We start from the raw sequence: 18,946 nt of genomic DNA, 5'->3' as shown, positions 1-18,946 counted from the left end.
CTTGAGCTGACTGAGGAGTGCTTTGAGACCCGGAGGGTGGCACAGGCGACTGGGCGCCAGCGGCGGCCCTCCCTCCCTTTGAGCGGGACTGGGAGCTGCCGCTGGCATCCGGAGCTCTGGCGGCCTGCGCCCTCTGTCCCTGTGACCGCAGGCTCTGCCGTGGGAGGCGGGATCCCACGTAGAGGTCCCGCGCTGGCTGCCCTGTCTTGGGTTGAGCGACGGAGCGCGACGTGGAGCAGCACCCGACTGAGGCTCCCTGCTTCTCTGTCCCCTGGCGTCTTGCCCTGGACCCAGTGCACCACCTTGTGGCGAGCCCAGGTGTGGCGCGTCCCGCTGTGGGGCCCGTTGGGGTGCAGGACCCACTTTCTCATGGCTTCCGCACGTCCCTCCCCGCCCGCCTGGAGGGCAGTTGGGGAGCGGTCCCCAACGTGGCCTGGGACCAACCTCGCTGGTGACCCGTGTCACGGGCGCGCGCCCCAGGAGAGTGTGGGGAGGGGAGAGGATTCGGGGACGTAGCTGTGAGGATTCGGTGTGCGTGGTTCTGGCGGGTGGCCCGGACGGGGTCGGGGTCATGGTCACGGTGGGTCGTTGTGGTGGTGGTGGTGGTGGTGGTGCTGGGGGTGGTGGTGGTGGTGGGGGGGGTGGTGGCGAAGTCCCCGAAGACAAAAGGAGCAGCGAGGGAGGGAGGAGCAAAAGCCTACAGCACCCGGTATTCCCAGGTGGTCCCCCATCCAAGTACTAACCAGGCCCGACCCTGCTTAGCTTCCGAGATCAGACGAGATCGGGCGCGTTCAGGGTGGTATGGCCGTAGACGCTAGCCGCCGCCTCCGGGAGCCCCAAGAGCCTGCCGAGGGCCCCGGCGTGCGTCTCCACGCTGCTCTCCTGGCACGGCTGGGAGTCCGGGTGGGGGCTGGCAGCCCGGGGCCAGCGGCCAGAGGCCCCGCGCGCCTGCTCAGGCAGCCGGTCTCGCCCAGGTGGCCGCTGGGTGGCTTTCTTCCCGAGGTGTCCTGCTGCCAGGACGAGGGTCAAGTTTTCTCGGGGGAAAATTTTTCAGTGCTCTCGGGCGCTTGTTCTTCTGGGAATGTCCACTGCTGTGGCCAAGGCGGGGGACGCACAGCTCGGGCCAGGGCAAGCAGCCGCCCTCCTCCGTCGCCTCCTGGAGCCGTATCCTTGGGTGGGTGCGTGGCTCCCAGCGGAGGTCTCGGGGACCCTTCCGGTCCTCTTCGTCCGGAAAGCGCCACTGCCCCTCCAGCCCATCAGGAAAACGGCAGCCGCGCCCTTCGCCGACCCGCTCCGCCCTCCTCCACACTCAGGGCCTGGGGCTGCGGGGCTGAATCGTGAGGCTTTCCAGCCCAGGACTTCACCTCTGGCCCCTTTCACACCCGGGATCTTGGGAAGAAGAAACAAAACCAAACACAGCCAAAGCCATCTCCTCCGACCCGGGGCCCCTCCACATCCCTTCCGATCCCGGGTTCCTGCCGGCCTCCCGGGGCGTTTCTCCCAGGCAGGCCTTCGCGGCCACTACACGGGGCTGAGCACTCGAGTCCTCGGGCGTCACGGGGCCCGCGGCCACGCCAAGCACGCACGACTCCCGGGTCTCGTCTGCTCCTGGGTGCCCTGGGCCTCTTCCCTGTGCCGCTGCTGGGTCTTGTGCCCCTGCTTGGCCTCCTTCAGACCCGACCCCGTGCTACGCGGCCACGTGCTACAGGATCGTGCCAGCAGAACTGGCCCTGGCTGAGCCCCGTACCCACCCTCCTGCCATCCCTGGCCCTGCTAGCAAATGGCAGAGATCCTCTGGCCTCCGAGCCCAGACAAAAATCCTGATGCAGTTGGCCGAGGGGCCGCAAACCAAGGCTTCGCTTGTTCCCGCTCAGGCCCCAGCCATACCCTCTTGTCCTTCGGCTGCTCGTGTGTGGGGTGGGGGAGAGGAGGGTGCGTCCCCGTGCGTGCGTGCGTGGTCTGGGTGTCTCTGCGTGGTGTGTGTGTGTGTGTGTGTGTGTGTTAGATGCCGTGCCTGGTGTAGGTGGGGAAGAGCAAGCCCTCACGCACAGAGCCCCATCACACACTGGGGCCGGGCCGAGGGGGTCAATCTGCTCGGCCTGATTGCGTTGGGCATACATTGCAGAAGGTGGGTTTTCCAAGGCGGAGCAGAGGGTCCCGGCACCTGAGGTTGTCCACGGGGAGAATGTCTGTTCCACGGGGGCAAGCGGTCCCTTCCGTCGTGCCCAAGCCCATGTGACCCCGAAGGCCAGGTGGCCCCGGTCCTTGAGCTGACTGAGGAGTGCTTTGAGACCCGGAGGGTGGCACAGGCGACTGGGCGCCAGCGGCGGCCCTCCCTCCCTTTGAGCGGGACTGGGAGCTGCCGCTGGCATCCGGAGCTCTGGCGGCCTGCGCCCTCTGTCCCTGTGACCGCAGGCTCTGCCGTGGGAGGCGGGATCCCACGTAGAGGTCCCGCGCTGTCTGCCCTGTCTTGGGTTGAGCGACGGAGCGCGACGTGGAGCAGCACCCGACTGAGGCTCCCTGCTTCTCTGTCCCCTGGCGTCTTGCCCTGGACCCAGTGCACCACCTTGTGGCGAGCCCAGGTGTGGCGCGTCCCGCTGTGGGGCCCGCTGGGGTGCAGGACCCACTTTCTCATGGCTTCCGCACGTCCCTCCCCGCCCGCCTGGAGGGCAGTTGGGGAGCGGTCCCCAACGTGGCCTGGGACCAACCTCGCTGGTGACCCGTGTCGCGGGCGCGCGCCCCAGGAGAGTGTGGGGAGGGGAGAGGCTTCGGGGACGTAGCTGTGAGGATTCGGTGTGCGTGGGTCTGGCGGGTGGCCCGGACGGGGTCGGGGTCGTGGTCACGGTGGGTCGTTGTGGTGGTGGTGGTGGTGGTGGTGCTGGGGGTGGTGGTGGTGGTGGGGGGGTGGTGGCGAAGTCCCCGAAGACAAAAGGAGCAGCGAGGGAGGGAGGAGCAAAAGCCTACAGCACCCGGTATTCCCAGGCGGTCCCCCATCCAAGTACTAACCACGCCCGACCCTGCTTAGCTTCCGAGATCAGACGAGATCGGGCGCGTTCAGGGTGGTATGGCCGTAGACGCTAGCCGCCGCCTCCGGGAGCCCCAAGAGCCTGCCGAGGGCCCCGGCGTGCATCTCCACGCTGCTCTCTTGGCAAGGCTGGGAGTCCGGGTGGGGGCTGGCAGCCCGGGGCCAGCGGCCAGAGGCCCCGCGCGCCTGCTCGGGCAGCCGGTCTCGCCCAGGTGGCCGCTGGGTGGCTTTCTTCCCGAGGTGTCCTGCTGCCAGGACGAGGGTCAAGTTTTCTCGGGGGAAAATTTCTCAGTGCTCTCGGGCGCTTGTTCTTCTGGGAATGTCCACTGCTGTGGCCAAGGCGGGGGACGCACAGCTCGGGCCAGGGCAAGCAGCCGCCCTCCTCCGTCGCCTCCTGGAGCCGTATCCTTGGGAGGGTGCGTGGCTCCCAGCGGAGGTCTCGGGGACCCTTCCGGCCCTCTTCGTCCGGAAAGCGCCACTGCCCCTCCAGCCCATCAGGAAAACGGCAGCCGCGCCCTTCGCCGACCCGCTCCGCCCTCCTCCACACTCAGGGCCTGGGGCTGCGGGGCTGAATCGTGAGGCTTTCCAGCCCAGGACTTCACCTCTGGCCCCTTTCACACCCGGGATCTTGGGAAGAAGAAACAAAACCAAACACAGCCAAAGCCATCTCCTCCGACCCGGGGCCCCTCCACATCCCTTCCGATCCCGGGTTCCTGCCGGCCTCCCGGGGCGTTTCTCCCAGGCAGGCCTTCGCGGCCACTACACGGGGCTGAGCACTCGAGTCCTCGGGCGTCACGGGGCCCGCGGCCACGCCAAGCACGCACGACTCCCGGGTCTCGTCTGCTCCTGGGTGCCCTGGGCCTCTACCCTGTGCCGCTGCTGGGTCTTGTGCCCCTGCTTGGCCTCCTTCAGACCCGACCCCGTGCTACGCGGCCACGTGCTACAGGATCGTGCCAGCAAAACTGGCCCTGGCTGAGCCCCGTACCCACCCTCCTGCCATCCCTGGCCCTGCTAGCAAATGGCAGAGATCCTCTGGCCTCCGAGCCCAGACAAAAATCCTGATGCAGTTGGCCGAGGGGCCGCAAACCAAGGCTTCGCTTGTTCCCGCTCAGGCCCCAGCCATACCCTCTTGTCCTTCGGCTGCTCGTGTGTGGGGTGGGGGAGAGGAGGGTGCGTCCCCGTGCGTGCGTGCGTGGTCTGGGTGTCTCTGCGTGGTGTGTGTGTGTGTGTGTGTGTGTGTGTTAGATGCCGTGCCTGGTGTAGGTGGGGAAGAGCAAGCCCTCACGCACAGAGCCCCATCACACACTGGGGCCGGGCCGAGGGGGTCAATCTGCTCGGCCTGATTGCGTTGGGCATACATTGCAGAAGGTGGGTTTTCCAAGGCGGAGCAGAGGGTCCCGGCACCTGAGGTTGTCCACGGGGAGAATGTCTGTTCCACGGGGGCAAGCGGTCCCTTCCGTCGTGCCCAAGCCCATGTGACCCCGAAGGCCAGGTGTCCCCGGTCCTTGAGCTGACTGAGGAGTGCTTTGAGACCCGGAGGGTGGCACAGGCGACTGGGCGCCAGCGGCGGCCCTCCCTCCCTTTGAGCGGGACGGGGAGCTGCCGCTGGCATCCGGAGCTCTGGCGGCCTGCGCCCTCTGTCCCTGTGACCGCAGGCTCTGCCGTGGGAGGCGGGATCCCACGTAGAGGTCGCGCGCTGGCTGCCCTGTCTTGGGTTGAGCGACGGAGCGCGACGTGGAGCAGCACCCGACTGAGGCTCCCTGCTTCTCTGTCCCCTGGCGTCTTGCCCTGGACCCAGTGCACCACCTTGTGGCGAGCCCAGGTGTGGTGCGTCCCGCTGTGGGGCCCGCTGGGGTGCAGGACCCACTTTCTCATGGCTTCCGCACGTCCCTCCCCGCCCGCCTGGAGGGCAGTTGGGGAGCGGTCCCCAACGTGGCCTGGGACCAACCTCGCTGGTGACCCGTGTCGCGGGCGCGCGCCCCAGGAGAGTGTGGGGAGGGGAGAGGATTCGGGGACGTAGCTGTGAGGATTCGGTGTGCGTGGGTCTGGCGGGTGGCCCGGACGGGTTCGGGGTCGTGGTCACGGTGGGTCGTTGTGGTGGTGGTGGTGGTGGTGCTGGGGGTGGTGGTGGTGGTGGGGGGGTGGTGGCGAAGTCCCCGAAGACAAAAGGAGCAGCGAGGGAGGGAGGAGCAAAAGCCTACAGCACCCGGTATTCCCAGGCGGTCTCCCATCCAAGTACTAACCAGGCCCGACCCTGCTTAGCTTCCGAGATCAGACGAGATCGGGCGCGTTCAGGGTGGTATGGCCGTAGACGCTAGCCGCCGCCTCCGGGAGCCCCAAGAGCCTGCCGAGGGCCCCGGCGTGCGTCTCCACGCTGCTCTCCTGGCACGGCTGGGAGTCCGGGTGGGGGCTGGCAGCCCGGGGCCAGCGGCCAGAGGCCCCGCGCGCCTGCTCGGGCAGCCGGTCTCGCCCAGGTGGCCGCTGGGTGGCTTTCTTCCCGAGGTGTCCTGCTGCCAGGACGAGGGTCAAGTTTTCTCGGGGGAAAATTTCTCAGTGCTCTCGGGCGCTTGTTCTTCTGGGAATGTCCACTGCTGTGGCCAAGGCGGGGGACGCACAGCTCGGGCCAGGGCAAGCAGCCGCCCTCCTCCGTCGCCTCCTGGAGCCGTATCCTTGGGTGGGTGCGTGGCTCCCAGCGGAGGTCTCGGGGACCCTTCCGGTCCTCTTCGTCCGGAAAGCGCCACTGCCCCTCCAGCCCATCAGGAAAACGGCAGCCGCGCCCTTCGCCGACCCGCTCCGCCCTCCTCCACACTCAGGGCCTGGGGCTGCGGGGCTGAATCGTGAGGCTTTCCAGCCCAGGACTTCACCTCTGGCCCCTTTCACACACGGGATCTTGGGAAGAAGAAACAAAACCAAACACAGCCAAAGCCATCTCCTCCGACCCGGGGCCCCTCCACATCCCTTCCGATCCCAGGTTCCTGCGGCCTCCCGGGGCGTTTCTCCCAGGCAGGCCTTCGCGGCCACTACACGGGGCTGAGCACTCGAGTCCTCGGGCGTCACGGGGCCCGTGGCCACGCCAAGCACGCACGACTCCCGGGTCTCGTCTGCTCCTGGGTGCCCTGGGCCTCTTCCCTGTGCCGCTGCTGGGTCTTGTGCCCCTGCTTGGCCTCCTTCAGACCCGGCCCCGTGCTACGCGGCCACGTGCTACAGGATCGTGCCAGCAGAACTGGCCCTGGCTGAGCCCCGTACCCACCCTCCTGCCATCCCTGGCCCTGCTAGCAAATGGCAGAGATCCTCTGGCCTCCGAACCCAGACAAAAATCCTGATGCAGTTGGCCGAGGGGCCGCAAACCAAGGCTTCGCTTGTTCCCGCTCAGGCCCCAGCCATACCCTCTTGTCCTTCGGCTGCTCGTGTGTGGGGTGGGGGAGAGGAGGGTGCGTCCCCGTGCGTGCGTGCGTGGTCTGGGTGTCTCTGCGTGGTGTGTGTGTGTGTGTGTGTGTGTGTGTGTGTGTGTGTGTGTGTTAGATGCCGTGCCTGGTGTAGGTGGGGAAGAGCAAGCCCTCACGCACAGAGCCCCATCACACACTGGGGCCGGGCCGAGGGGGTCAATCTGCTCGGCCTGATTGCGTTGGGCATACATTGCAGAAGGTGGGTTTTCCAAGGCGGAGCAGAGGGTCCCGGCACCTGAGGTTGTCCACGGGGAGAATGTCTGTTCCACGGGGGCAAGCGGTCCCTTCCGTCGTGCCCAAGCCCATGTGACCCCGAAGGCCAGGTGGCCCCGGTCCTTGAGCTGACTGAGGAGTGCTTTGAGACCCGGAGGGTGGCACAGGCGACTGGGCGCCAGCGGCGGCCCTCCCTCCCTTTGAGCGGGACGGGGAGCTGCCGCTGGCATCCGGAGCTCTGGCGGCCTGCGCCCTCTGTCCCTGTGACCGCAGGCTCTGCCGTGGGAGGCGGGATCCCACGTAGAGGTCGCGCGCTGGCTGCCCTGTCTTGGGTTGAGCGACGGAGCGCGACGTGGAGCAGCACCCGACTGAGGCTCCCTGCTTCTCTGTCCCCTGGCGTCTTGCCCTGGACCCAGTGCACCACCTTGTGGCGAGCCCAGGTGTGGCGCGTCCCGCTGTGGGGCCCGCTGGGGTGCAGGACCCACTTTCTCATGGCTTCCGCACGTCCCTCCCCGCCCGCCTGGAGGGCAGTTGGGGAGCGGTCCCCAACGTGGCCTGGGACCAACCTCGCTGGTGACCCGTGTCGCGGGCGCGCGCCACAGGAGAGTGTGGGGAGGGGAGAGGATTCGGGGACGTAGCTGTGAGGATTCGGTGTGCGTGGGTCTGGCGGGTGGCCCGGACGGGGTCGGGGTCGTGGTCACGGTGGGTCGTTGTGGTGGTGGTGGTGGTGGTGGTGCTGGGGGTGGTGGTGGTGGTGGGGGGGTGGTGGCGAAGTCCCCGAAGACAAAAGGAGCAGCGAGGGAGGGAGGAGCAAAAGCCTACAGCACCCGGTATTCCCAGGCGGTCTCCCATCCAAGTACTAACCAGGCCCGACCCTGCTTAGCTTCCGAGATCAGACGAGATCGGGCGCGTTCAGGGTGGTATGGCCGTAGACGCTAGCCGCCGCCTCCGGGAGCCCCAAGAGCCTGCCGAGGGCCCCGGCGTGCGTCTCCACGCTGCTCTCCTGGCACGGCTGGGAGTCCGGGTGGGGGCTGGCAGCCCGGGGCCAGCGGCCAGGAGGCCCGCGCGCCTACTCGGGCAGCCGGTCTCGCCCAGGTGGCCGCTGGGTGGCTTTCTTCCCGAGGTGTCCTGCTGCCAGGACGAGGGTCAAGTTTTCTCGGGGGAAAATTTCTCAGTGCTCTCGGGCGCTTGTTCTTCTGGGAATGTCCACTGCTGTGGCCAAGGCGGGGGACGCACAGCTCAGGCCAGGGCAAGCAGCCGCCCTCCTCCGTCGCCTCCTGGAGCCGTATCCTTGGATGGGTGCGTGGCTCCCAGCGGAGGTCTCGGGGACCCTTCCGGTCCTCTTCGTCCGGAAAGTGCCAATGCCCCTCCAGCCCATCAGGAAAACGGCAGCCGCGCCCTTCGCCGACCCGCTCCGCCCTCCTCCACACTCAGGGCCTGGGGCTGCGGGGCTGAATCGTGAGGCTTTCCAGCCCAGGACTTCACCTCTGGCCCCTTTCACACCCGGGATCTTGGGAAGAAGAAACAAAACCAAACACAGCCAAAGCCATCTCCTCCGACCCGGGGCCCCTCCACATCCCTTCCGATCCCGGGTTCCTGCCGGCCTCCCGGGGCGTTTCTCCCAGGCAGGCCTTCGCGGCCACTACACGGGGCTGAGCACTCGAGTCCTCGGGCGTCACGGGGCCCGCGGCCACGCCAAGCACGCACGACTCCCGGGTCTCGTCTGCTCCTGGGTGCCCTGGGCCTCTTCCCTGTGCCGCTGCTGGGTCTTGTGCCCCTGCTTGGCCTCCTTCAGACCCGGCCCCGTGCTACGCGGCCACGTGCTACAGGATCGTGCCAGCAGAACTGGCCCTGGCTGAGCCCCGTACCCACCCTCCTGCCATCCCTGGCCCTGCTAGCAAATAGCAGAGATCCTCTGGCCTCCGAGCCCAGACAAAAATCCTGATGCAGTTGGCCGAGGGGCCGCAAACCAAGGCTTCGCTTGTTCACGCTCAGGCCCCAGCCATACCCTCTTGTCCTTCGGCTGCTAGTGTGTGGGGTGGGGGAGAGGAGGGTGCGTCCCCGTGCGTGCGTGCGTGGTCTGGGTGTCTCTGCGTGGTGTGTGTGTGTGTGTGTGTGTGTTAGATGCCGTGCCTGGTGTAGGTGGGGAAGAGCAAGCCCTCACGCACAGAGCCCCATCACACACTGGGGCCGGGCCGAGGGGGTCAATCTGCTCGGCCTGATTGCGTTGGGCATACATTGCAGAAGGTGGGTTTTCCAAGGCGGAGCAGAGGGTCCCGGCACCTGAGGTTGTCCACGGGGAGAATGTCTGTTCCACGGGGGCAAGCGGTCCCTTCCGTCGTGCCCAAGCCCATGTGACCCCGAAGGCCAGGTGGCCCCGGTCCTTGAGCTGACTGAGGAGTGCTTTGAGACCAGGAGGGTGGCACAGGCGACTGGGCGCCAGCGGGGGCCCTCCCTCCCTTTGAGCGGGACGGGGAGCTGCCGCTGGCATCCGGAGCTCTGGCGGCCTGCGCCCTCTGTCCCTGTGACCGCAGGCTCTGCCGTGGGAGGCGGGATCCCACGTAGAGGTCGCGCGCTGGCTGCCCTGTCTTGGGTTGAGCGACGGAGCGCGACGTGGAGCAGCACCCGACTGAGGCTCCCTGCTTCTCTGTCCCCTGGCGTCTTGCCCTGGACCCAGTGCACCACCTTGTGGCGAGCCCAGGTGTGGCACGTCCCGCTGTGGGGCCCGTTGGGGTGCAGGACCCACTTTCTCATGGCTTCCGCACGTCCCTCCCCGCCCGCCTGGAGGGCAGTTGGGGAGCGGTCCCCAACGTGGCCTGGGACCAACCTCGCTGGTGACCCGTGTCACGGGCGCGCGCCCCAGGAGAGTGTGGGGAGGGGAGAGGATTCGGGGACGTAGCTGTGAGGATTCGGTGTGCGTGGTTCTGGCGGGTGGCCCGGACGGGGTCGGGGTCATGGTCACGGTGGGTCGTTGTGGTGGTGGTGGTGGTGGTGGTGCTGGGGGTGGTGGTGGTGGTGGGGGGGGTGGTGGCGAAGTCCCCGAAGACAAAAGGAGCAGCGAGGGAGGGAGGAGCAAAAGCCTACAGCACCCGGTATTCCCAGGCGGTCCCCCATCCAAGTACTAACCAGGCCCGACCCTGCTTAGCTTCCGAGATCAGACGAGATCGGGCGCGTTCAGGGTGGTATGGCCGTAGACGCTAGCCGCCGCCTCCGGGAGCCCCAAGAGCCTGCCGAGGGCCCCGGCGTGCGTCTCCACGCTGCTCTCCTGGCACGGCTGGGAGTCCGGGTGGGGGCTGGCAGCCCGGGGCCAGCGGCCAGAGGCCCCGCGCGCCTGCTCGGGCAGCCGGTCTCGCCCAGGTGGCCGCTGGGTGGCTTTCTTCCCGAGGTGTCCTGCTGCCAGGACGAGGGTCAAGTTTTCTCGGGGGAAAATTTCTCAGTGCTCTCGGGCGCTTGTTCTTCTGGGAATGTCCACTGCTGTGGCCAAGGCGGGGGACGCACAGCTCGGGCCAGGGCAAGCAGCCGCCCTCCTCCGTCGCCTCCTGGAGCCGTATCCTTGGGTGGGTGCGTGGCTCCCAGCGGAGGTCTCGGGGACCCTTCCGGTCCTCTTCGTCCGGAAAGCGCCACTGCCCCTCCAGCCCATCAGGAAAACGGCAGCCGCGCCCTTCGCCGACCCGCTCCGCCCTCCTCCACACTCAGGGCCTGGGGCTGCGGGGCTGAATCGTGAGGCTTTCCAGCCCAGGACTTCACCTCTGGCCCCTTTCACACCCGGGATCTTGGGAAGAAGAAACAAAACCAAACACAGCCAAAGCCATCTCCTCCGACCCGGGGCCCCTCCACATCCCTTCCGATCCCGGGTTCCTGCCGGCCTCCCGGGGCGTTTCTCCCAGGCAGGCCTTCGCGGCCACTACACGGGGCTGAGCACTCGAGTCCTCGGGCGTCACGGGGCCCGCGGCCACGCCAAGCACGCACGACTCCCGGGTCTCGTCTGCTCCTGGGTGCCCTGGGCCTCTTCCCTGTGCCGCTGCTGGGTCTTGTGCCCCTGCTTGGCCTCCTTCAGACCCGACCCCGTGCTACGCGGCCACGTGCTACAGGATCGTGCCAGCAGAACTGGCCCTGGCTGAGCCCCGTACCCACCCTCCTGCCATCCCTGGCCCTGCTAGCAAATGGCAGAGATCCTCTGGCCTCCGAGCCCAGACAAAAATCCTGATGCAGTTGGCCGAGGGGCCGCAAACCAAGGCTTCGCTTGTTCCCGCTCAGGCCCCAGCCATACCCTCTTGTCCTTCGGCTGCTCGTGTGTGGGGTGGGGGAGAGGAGGGTGCGTCCCCGTGCGTGCGTGCGTGGTCTGGGTGTCTCTGCGTGGTGTGTGTGTGTGTGTGTGTGTGTGTTAGATGCCGTGCCTGGTGTAGGTGGGGAAGAGCAAGCCCTCACGCACAGAGCCCCATCACACACTGGGGCCGGGCCGAGGGGGTCAATCTGCTCGGCCTGATTGTGTTGGGCATACATTGCAGAAGGTGGGTTTTCCAAGGCGGAGCAGAGGGTCCCGGCACCTGAGGTTGTCCACGGGGAGAATGTCTGTTCCACGGGGGCAAGCGGTCCCTTCCGTCGTGCCCAAGCCCATGTGACCCCGAAGGCCAGGTGGCCCCGGTCCTTGAGCTGACTGAGGAGTGCTTTGAGACCCGGAGGGTGGCACAGGCGACTGGGCGCCAGCGGCGGCCCTCCCTCCCTTTGAGCGGGACTGGGAGCTGCCGCTGGCATCCGGAGCTCTGGCGGCCTGCGCCCTCTGTCCCTGTGACCGCAGGCTCTGCCGTGGGAGGCGGGATCCCACGTAGAGGTCCCGCGCTGGCTGCCCTGTCTTGGGTTGAGCGACGGAGCGCGACGTGGAGCAGCACCCGACTGAGGCTCCCTGCTTCTCTGTCCCCTGGCGTCTTGCCCTGGACCCAGTGCACCACCTTGTGGCGAGCCCAGGTGTGGCGCGTCCCGCTGTGGGGCCCGTTGGGGTGCAGGACCCACTTTCTCATGGCTTCCGCACGTCCCTCCCCGCCCGCCTGGAGGGCAGTTGTGGAGCGGTCCCCAACGTGGCCTGGGACCAACCTCGCTGGTGACCCGTGTCACGGGCGCGCGCCCCAGGAGAGTGTGGGGAGGGGAGAGGATTCGGGGACGTAGCTGTGAGGATTCGGTGTGCGTGGTTCTGGCGGGTGGCCCGGACGGGGTCGGGGTCATGGTCACGGTGGGTCGTTGTGGTGGTGGTGGTGGTGGTGGTGCTGGGGGTGGTGGTGGTGGTGGGGGGGGTGGTGGCGAAGTCCCCGAAGACAAAAGGAGCAGCGAGGGAGGGAGGAGCAAAAGCCTACAGCACCCGGTATTCCCAGGCGGTCCCCCATCCAAGTACTAACCAGGCCCGACCCTGCTTAGCTTCCGAGATCAGACGAGATCGGGCGCGTTCAGGGTGGTATGGCCGTAGACGCTAGCCGCCGCCTCCGGGAGCCCCAAGAGCCTGCCGAGGGCCCCGGCGTGCGTCTCCACGCTGCTCTCCTGGCACGGCTGGGAGTCCGGGTGGGGGCTGGCAGCCCGGGGCCAGCGGCCAGAGGCCCCGCGCGCCTGCTCAGGCAGCCGGTCTCGCCCAGGTGGCCGCTGGGTGGCTTTCTTCCCGAGGTGTCCTGCTGCCAGGACGAGGGTCAAGTTTTCTCGGGGGAAAATTTTTCAGTGCTCTCGGGCGCTTGTTCTTCTGGGAATGTCCACTGCTGTGGCCAAGGCGGGGGACGCACAGCTCGGGCCAGGGCAAGCAGCCGCCCTCCTCCGTCGCCTCCTGGAGCCGTATCCTTGGGAGGGTGCGTGGCTCCCAGCGGAGGTCTCGGGGACCCTTCCGGCCCTCTTCGTCCGGAAAGCGCCACTGCCCCTCCAGCCCATCAGGAAAACGGCAGCCGCGCCCTTCGCCGACCCGCTCCGCCCTCCTCCACACTCAGGGCCTGGGGCTGCGGGGCTGAATCGTGAGGCTTTCCAGCCCAGGACTTCACCTCTGGCCCCTTTCACACCCGGGATCTTGGGAAGAAGAAACAAAACCAAACACAGCCAAAGCCATCTCCTCCGACCCGGGGCCCCTCCACATCCCTTCCGATCCCGGGTTCCTGCCGGCCTCCCGGGGCGTTTCTCCCAGGCAGGCCTTCGCGGCCACTACACGGGGCTGAGCACTCGAGTCCTCGGGCGTCACGGGGCCCGCGGCCACGCCAAGCACGCACGACTCCCGGGTCTCGTCTGCTCCTGGGTGCCCTGGGCCTCTTCCCTGTGCCGCTGCTGGGTCTTGTGCCCCTGCTTGCCCTCCTTCAGACCCGGCCCCGTGCTACGTGGCCACGTGCTACAGGATCGTGCCAGCAGAACTGGCCCTGGCTGAGCCCCGTACCCACCCTCCTGCCATCCCTGGCCCTGCTAGCAAATGGCAGAGATCCTCTGGCCTCCGAGCCCAGACAAAAATCCTGATGCAGTTGGCCGAGGGGCCGCAAACCAAGGCTTCGCTTGTTCCCGCTCAGGCCCCAGCCATACCCTGTTGTCCTTCGGCTGCTAGTGTGTGGGGTGGGGGAGAGGAGGGTGCGTCCCCGTGCATGCGTGCGTGGTCTGGGTGTCTCTGCGTGGTGTGTGTGTGTGTGTGTGTGTGTGTTAGATGCCGTGCCTGGTGTAGGTGGGGAAGAGCAAGCCCTCACGCACAGAGCCCCATCACACACTGGGGCCGGGCCGAGGGGGTCAATCTGCTCGGCCTGATTGCGTTGGGCATACATTGCAGAAGGTGGGTTTTCCAAGGCGGAGCAGAGGGTCCCGGCACCTGAGGTTGTCCACGGGGAGAATGTCTGTTCCACGGGGGCAAGCGGTCCCTTCCGTCGTGCCCAAGCACATGTGACCCCGAAGGCCAGGTGGCCCCGGTCCTTGAGCTGACTGAGGAGTGCTTTGAGACCCGGAGGGTGGCACAGGCGACTGGGCGCCAGCGGCGGCCCTCCCTCCCTTTGAGCGGGACTGGGAGCTGCCGCTGGCATCCGGAGCTCTGGCGGCCTGCGCCCTCTGTCCCTGTGACCGCAGGCTCTGCCGTGGGAGGCGGGATCCCACGTAGAGGTCCCGCGCTGGCTGCCCTGTCTTGGGTTGAGCGACGGAGCGCGACGTGGAGCAGCACCCGACTGAGGCTCCCTGCTTCTCTGTCCCCTGGCGTCTTGCCCTGGACCCAGTGCACCACCTTGTGGCGAGCCCAGGTGTGGCTTGTCCCGCTGTGGGGCCCGCTGGGGTGCAGGACCCACTTTCTCATGGCTTCCGCACGTCCCTCCCCGCCCGCCTGGAGGGCAGTTGGGGAGCGGTCCCCAACGTGGCCTGGGACCAACCTCGCTGGTGACCCGTGTCGCGGGCGCGCGCCCCAGGAGAGTGTGGGGAGGGGAGAGGATTCGGGGACGTAGCTGTGAGGATTCGGTGTGCGTGGGTCTGGCGGGTGGCCCGGACGGGGTCGGGGTCGTGGTCACGGTGGGTCGTTGTGGTGGTGGTGGTGGTGGTGCTGGGGGTGGTGGTGGTGGTGGGGGGGTGGTGGCGAAGTCCCCGAAGACAAAAGGAGCAGCGAGGGAGGGAGGAGCAAAAGCCTACAGCACCCGGTATTCCCAGGCGGTCTCCCATCCAAGTACTAACCAGGCCCGACCCTGCTTAGCTTCCGAGATCAGACGAGATCGGGCGCGTTCAGGGTGGTATGGCCGTAGACGCTAGCTGCCGCCTCCGGGAGCCCCAAGAGCCTGCCGAGGGCCCCGGCGTGCGTCTCCACGCTGCTCTCCTGGCACGGCTGGGAGTCCGGGTGGGGGCTGGCAGCCCGGGGCCAGCGGCCAGAGGCCCCGCGCGCCTGCTCGGGCAGCCGGTCTCGCCCAGGTGGCCGCTGGGTGGCTTTCTTCCCGAGGTGTCCTGCTGCCAGGACGAGGGTCAAGTTTTCTCGGGGGAAAATTTCTCAGTGCTCTCGGGCGCTTGTTCTTCTGGGAATGTCCACTGCTGTGGCCAAGGCGGGGGACGCACAGCTCGGGCCAGGGCAAGCAGCCGCCCTCCTCCGTCGCCTCCTGGAGCCGTATCCTTGGGTGGGTGCGTGGCTCCCAGCGGAGGTCTCGGGGACCCTTCCGGTCCTCTTCGTCCGGAAAGCGCCACTGCCCCTCCAGCCCATCAGGAAAATGGCAGCCGCGCCCTTCGCCGACCCGCTCCGCCCTCCTCCACACTCAGGGCCTGGGGCTGCGGGGCTGAATCGTGAGGCTTTCCAGCCCAGGACTTCACCTCTGGCCCCTTTCACACACGGGATCTTGGGAAGAAGAAACAAAACCAAACACAGCCAAAGCCATCTCCTCCGACCCGGGGCCCCTACACATCCCTTCCGATCCCAGGTTCCTGCGGCCTCCCGGGGCGTTTCTCCCAGGCAGGCCTTCGCGGCCACTACACGGGGCTGAGCACTCGAGTCCTCGGGCGTCACGGGGCCCGCGGCCACGCCAAGCACGCACGACTCCCGGGTCTCGTCTGCTCCTGGGTGCCCTGGGCCTCTTCCCTGTGCCGCTGCTGGGTCTTGTGCCCCTGCTTGGCCTCCTTCAGACCCGGCCCCGTGCTACGCGGCCACGTGCTACAGGATCGTGCCAGCAGAACTGGCCCTGGCTGAGCCCCGTACCCACCCTCCTGCCATCCCTGGCCCTGCTAGCAAATGGCAGAGATCCTCTGGCCTCCGAACCCAGACAAAAATCCTGATGCAGTTGGCCGAGGGGCCGCAAACCAAGGCTTCGCTTGTTCCCGCTCAGGCCCCAGCCATACCCTCTTGTCCTTCGGCTGCTCGTGTGTGGGGTGGGGGAGAGGAGGGTGCGTCCCCGTGCGTGCGTGCGTGGTCTGGGTGTCTCTGCGTGGTGTGTGTGTGTGTGTGTGTGTGTGTGTGTGTGTGTGTGTGTTAGATGCCGTGCCTGGTGTAGGTGGGGAAGAGCAAGCCCTCACGCACAGAGCCCCATCACACACTGGGGCCGGGCCGAGGGGGTCAATCTGCTCGGCCTGATTGCGTTGGGCATACATTGCAGAAGGTGGGTTTTCCAAGGCGGAGCAGAGGGTCCCGGCACCTGAGGTTGTCCACGGGGAGAATGTCTGTTCCACGGGGGCAAGCGGTCCCTTCCGTCGTGCCCAAGCCCATGTGACCCCGAAGGCCAGGTGGCCCCGGTCCTTGAGCTGACTGAGGAGTGCTTTGAGACCCGGAGGGTGGCACAGGCGACTGGGCGCCAGCGGCGGCCCTCCCTCCCTTTGAGCGGGATGGGGAGCTGCCGCTGGCATCCGGAGCTCTGGCGGCCTGCGCCCTCTGTCCCTGTGACCGCAGGCTGTGCCGTGGGAGGCGGGATCCCACGTAGAGGTCGCACGCTGGCTGCCCTGTCTTGGGTTGAGCGACGGAGCGCGACGTGGAGCAGCACCCGACTGAGGCTCCCTGCTTCTCTGTCCCCTGGCGTCTTGCCCTGGACCCAGTGCACCACCTTGTGGCGAGCCCAGGTGTGGCGCGTCCCGCTGTGGGGCCCGCTGGGGTGCAGGACCCACTTTCTCATGGCTTCCGCACGTCCCTCCCCGCCCGCCTGGAGGGCAGTTGGGGAGCGGTCCCCAACGTGGCCTGGGACCAACCTCGCTGGTGACCCATGTCGCGGGCGCGCGCCACAGGAGAGTGTGGGGAGGGGAGAGGATTCGGGGACGTAGCTGTGAGGATTCGGTGTGCGTGGGTCTGGCGGGTGGCCCGGACGGGGTCGGGGTCGTGGTCACGGTGGGTCGTTGTGGTGGTGGTGGTGGTGGTGGTGCTGGGGGTGGTGGTGGTGGTGGGGGGGTGGTGGCGAAGTCCCCGAAGACAAAAGGAGCAGCGAGGGAGGGAGGAGCAAAAGCCTACAGCACCCGGTATTCCCAGGCGGTCTCCCATCCAAGTACTAACCAGGCCCGACCCTGCTTAGCTTCCGAGATCAGACGAGATCGGGCGCGTTCAGGGTGGTATGGCCGTAGACGCTAGCCGCCGCCTCCGGGAGCCCCAAGAGCCTGCCGAGGGCCCCGGCGTGCGTCTCCACGCTGCTCTCCTGGCACGGCTGGGAGTCCGGGTGGGGGCTGGCAGCCCGGGGCCAGCGGCCAGAAGGCCCGCGCGCCTACTCGGGCAGCCGGTCTCGCCCAGGTGGCCGCTGGGTGGCTTTCTTCCCGAGGTGTCCTGCTGCCAGGACGAGGGTCAAGTTTTCTCGGGGGAAAATTTCTCAGTGCTCTCGGGCGCTTGTTCTTCTGGGAATGTCCACTGCTGTGGCCAAGGCGGGGGACGCACAGCTCGGGCCAGGGCAAGCAGCCGCCCTCCTCCGTCGCCTCCTGGAGCCGTATCCTTGGGTGGGTGCGTGGCTCCCAGCGGAGGTCTCGGGGACCCTTCCGGTCCTCTTCGTCCGGAAAGCGACACTGCCCCTCCAGCCCATCAGGAAAACGGCAGCCGCGCCCTTCGCCGACCCGCTCCGCCCTCCTCCACACTCAGGGCCTGGGGCTGCGGGGCTGAATCGTGAGGCTTTCCAGCCCAGGACTTCACCTCTGGCCCCTTTCACACCCGGGATCTTGGGAAGAAGAAACAAAACCAAACACAGCCAAAGCCATCTCCTCCGACCCGGGGCCCCTCCACATCCCTTCCGATCCCGGGTTCCTGCCGGCCTCCCGGGGCGTTTCTCCCAGGCAGGCCTTCGCGGCCACTACACGGGGCTGAGCACTCGAGTCCTCGGGCGTCACGGGGCCCGCGGCCACGCCAAGCACGCACGACTCCCGGGTCTCGTCTGCTCCTGGGTGCCCTGGGCCTCTTCCCTGTGCCGCTGCTGGGTCTTGTGCCCCTGCTTGGCCTCCTTCAGACCCGGCCCCGTGCTACGCGGCCACGTGCTACAGGATCGTGCCAGCAGAACTGGCCCTGGCTGAGCCCCGTACCCACCCTCCTGCCATCCCTGGCCCTGCTAGCAAATGGCAGAGATCCTCTGGCCTCCGAGCCCAGACAAAAATCCTGATGCAGTTGGCCGAGGGGCCGCAAACCAAGGCTTCGCTTGTTCCCGCTCAGGCCCCAGCCATACCCTCTTGTCCTTCGGCTGCTCGTGTGTGGGGTGGGGGAGAGGAGGGTGCGTCCCCGTGCGTGCGTGCGTGGTCTGGGTGTCTCTGCGTGGTGTGTGTGTGTGTGTGTGTGTGTGTTAGATGCCGTGCCTGGTGTAGGTGGGGAAGAGCAAGCCCTCACGCACAGAGCCCCATCACACACTGGGGCCGGGCCGAGGGGGTCAATCTGCTCGGCCTGATTGCGTTGGGCATACATTGCAGAAGGTGGGTTTTCCAAGGCGGAGCAGAGGGTCCCGGCACCTGAGGTTGTCCACGGGGAGAATGTCTGTTCCACGGGGGCAAGCGGTCCCTTCCGTCGTGCCCAAGCCCATGTGACCCCGAAGGCCAGGTGGCCCCGGTCCTTGAGCTGACTGAGGAGTGCTTTGAGACCCGGAGGGTGGCACAGGCGACTGGGCGCCAGCGGCGGCCCTCCCTCCCTTTGAGCGGGACGGGGAGCTGCCGCTGGCATCCGGAGCTCTGGCGGCCTGCGCCCTCTGTCCCTGTGACCGCAGGCTCTGCCGTGGGAGGCGGGATCCCACGTAGAGGTCGCGCGCTGGCTGCCCTGTCTTGGGTTGAGCGACGGAGCGCGACGTGGAGCAGCACCCGACTGAGGCTCCCTGCTTCTCTGTCCCCTGGCGTCTTGCCCTGGACCCAGTGCACCACCTTGTGGCGAGCCCAGGTGTGGCGCGTCCCGCTGTGGGGCCCGCTGGGGTGCAGGACCCACTTTCTCATGGCTTCCGCACGTCCCTCCCCGCCCGCCTGGAGGGCAGTTGGGGAGCGGTCCCCAACGTGGCCTGGGACCAACCTCGCTGGTGACCCGTGTCGCGGGCGCGCGCCCCAGGAGAGTGTGGGGAGGGGAGAGGATTCGGGGACGTAGCTGTGAGGATTCGGTGTGCGTGGGTCTGGCGGGTGGCCCGGACGGGGTCGGGGTCGTGGTCACGGTGGGTCGTTGTGGTGGTGGTGGTGGTGGTGGTGCTGGGGGTGGTGGTGGTGGTGGGGGGGGTGGTGGCGAAGTCCCCGAAGACAAAAGGAGCAGCGAGGGAGGGAGGAGCAAAAGCCTACAGCACCCGGTATTCCCAGGCGGTCTCCCATCCAAGTACTAACCAGGCCCGACCCTGCTTAGCTTCCGAGATCAGACGAGATCGGGCGCGTTCAGGGTGGTATGGCCGTAGAC

At 67.5% G+C, this 18,946-nt stretch overlaps 9 non-coding genes across 9 annotated transcripts; all 9 read right to left on the bottom strand.

Annotated features, from left to right (window-relative positions):
- Nucleotides 1–694: 694 nt before the first annotated feature.
- On the bottom strand, nt 695–813 carry LOC141412338 (5S ribosomal RNA). Its single transcript, XR_012437176.1, has one exon. It is a non-coding gene; the product is annotated as a 5S ribosomal RNA (ribosomal RNA).
- A 2,144-nt stretch (nt 814–2,957) lies between these two features.
- Nucleotides 2,958–3,076, bottom strand: LOC141412793 (5S ribosomal RNA). The gene has a single exon (XR_012437635.1). It is a non-coding gene; the product is annotated as a 5S ribosomal RNA (ribosomal RNA).
- Nucleotides 3,077–5,219: 2,143 nt separating this feature from the next.
- LOC141412210 (5S ribosomal RNA) lies at nt 5,220–5,338 on the bottom strand. The gene has a single exon (XR_012437049.1). It is a non-coding gene; the product is annotated as a 5S ribosomal RNA (ribosomal RNA).
- Nucleotides 5,339–7,499: 2,161 nt separating this feature from the next.
- Nucleotides 7,500–7,618, bottom strand: LOC141412209 (5S ribosomal RNA). The gene has a single exon (XR_012437048.1). It is a non-coding gene; the product is annotated as a 5S ribosomal RNA (ribosomal RNA).
- Nucleotides 7,619–9,761: 2,143 nt separating this feature from the next.
- On the bottom strand, nt 9,762–9,880 carry LOC141412419 (5S ribosomal RNA). The gene has a single exon (XR_012437259.1). It is a non-coding gene; the product is annotated as a 5S ribosomal RNA (ribosomal RNA).
- Nucleotides 9,881–12,025: 2,145 nt separating this feature from the next.
- On the bottom strand, nt 12,026–12,144 carry LOC141412418 (5S ribosomal RNA). The gene has a single exon (XR_012437258.1). It is a non-coding gene; the product is annotated as a 5S ribosomal RNA (ribosomal RNA).
- A 2,141-nt stretch (nt 12,145–14,285) lies between these two features.
- Nucleotides 14,286–14,404, bottom strand: LOC141412208 (5S ribosomal RNA). Its single transcript, XR_012437047.1, has one exon. It is a non-coding gene; the product is annotated as a 5S ribosomal RNA (ribosomal RNA).
- Nucleotides 14,405–16,563: 2,159 nt separating this feature from the next.
- Nucleotides 16,564–16,682, bottom strand: LOC141412207 (5S ribosomal RNA). The gene has a single exon (XR_012437046.1). It is a non-coding gene; the product is annotated as a 5S ribosomal RNA (ribosomal RNA).
- A 2,145-nt stretch (nt 16,683–18,827) lies between these two features.
- Nucleotides 18,828–18,946, bottom strand: LOC141412206 (5S ribosomal RNA). The gene has a single exon (XR_012437045.1). It is a non-coding gene; the product is annotated as a 5S ribosomal RNA (ribosomal RNA).

Source organism: Castor canadensis, chromosome 10, assembly GCF_047511655.1.
Source record: "Castor canadensis chromosome 10, mCasCan1.hap1v2, whole genome shotgun sequence".
Taxonomy (NCBI): Eukaryota; Metazoa; Chordata; class Mammalia; order Rodentia; family Castoridae; genus Castor; species Castor canadensis.
This window is presented reverse-complemented; position numbering and strand designations above follow the sequence as displayed.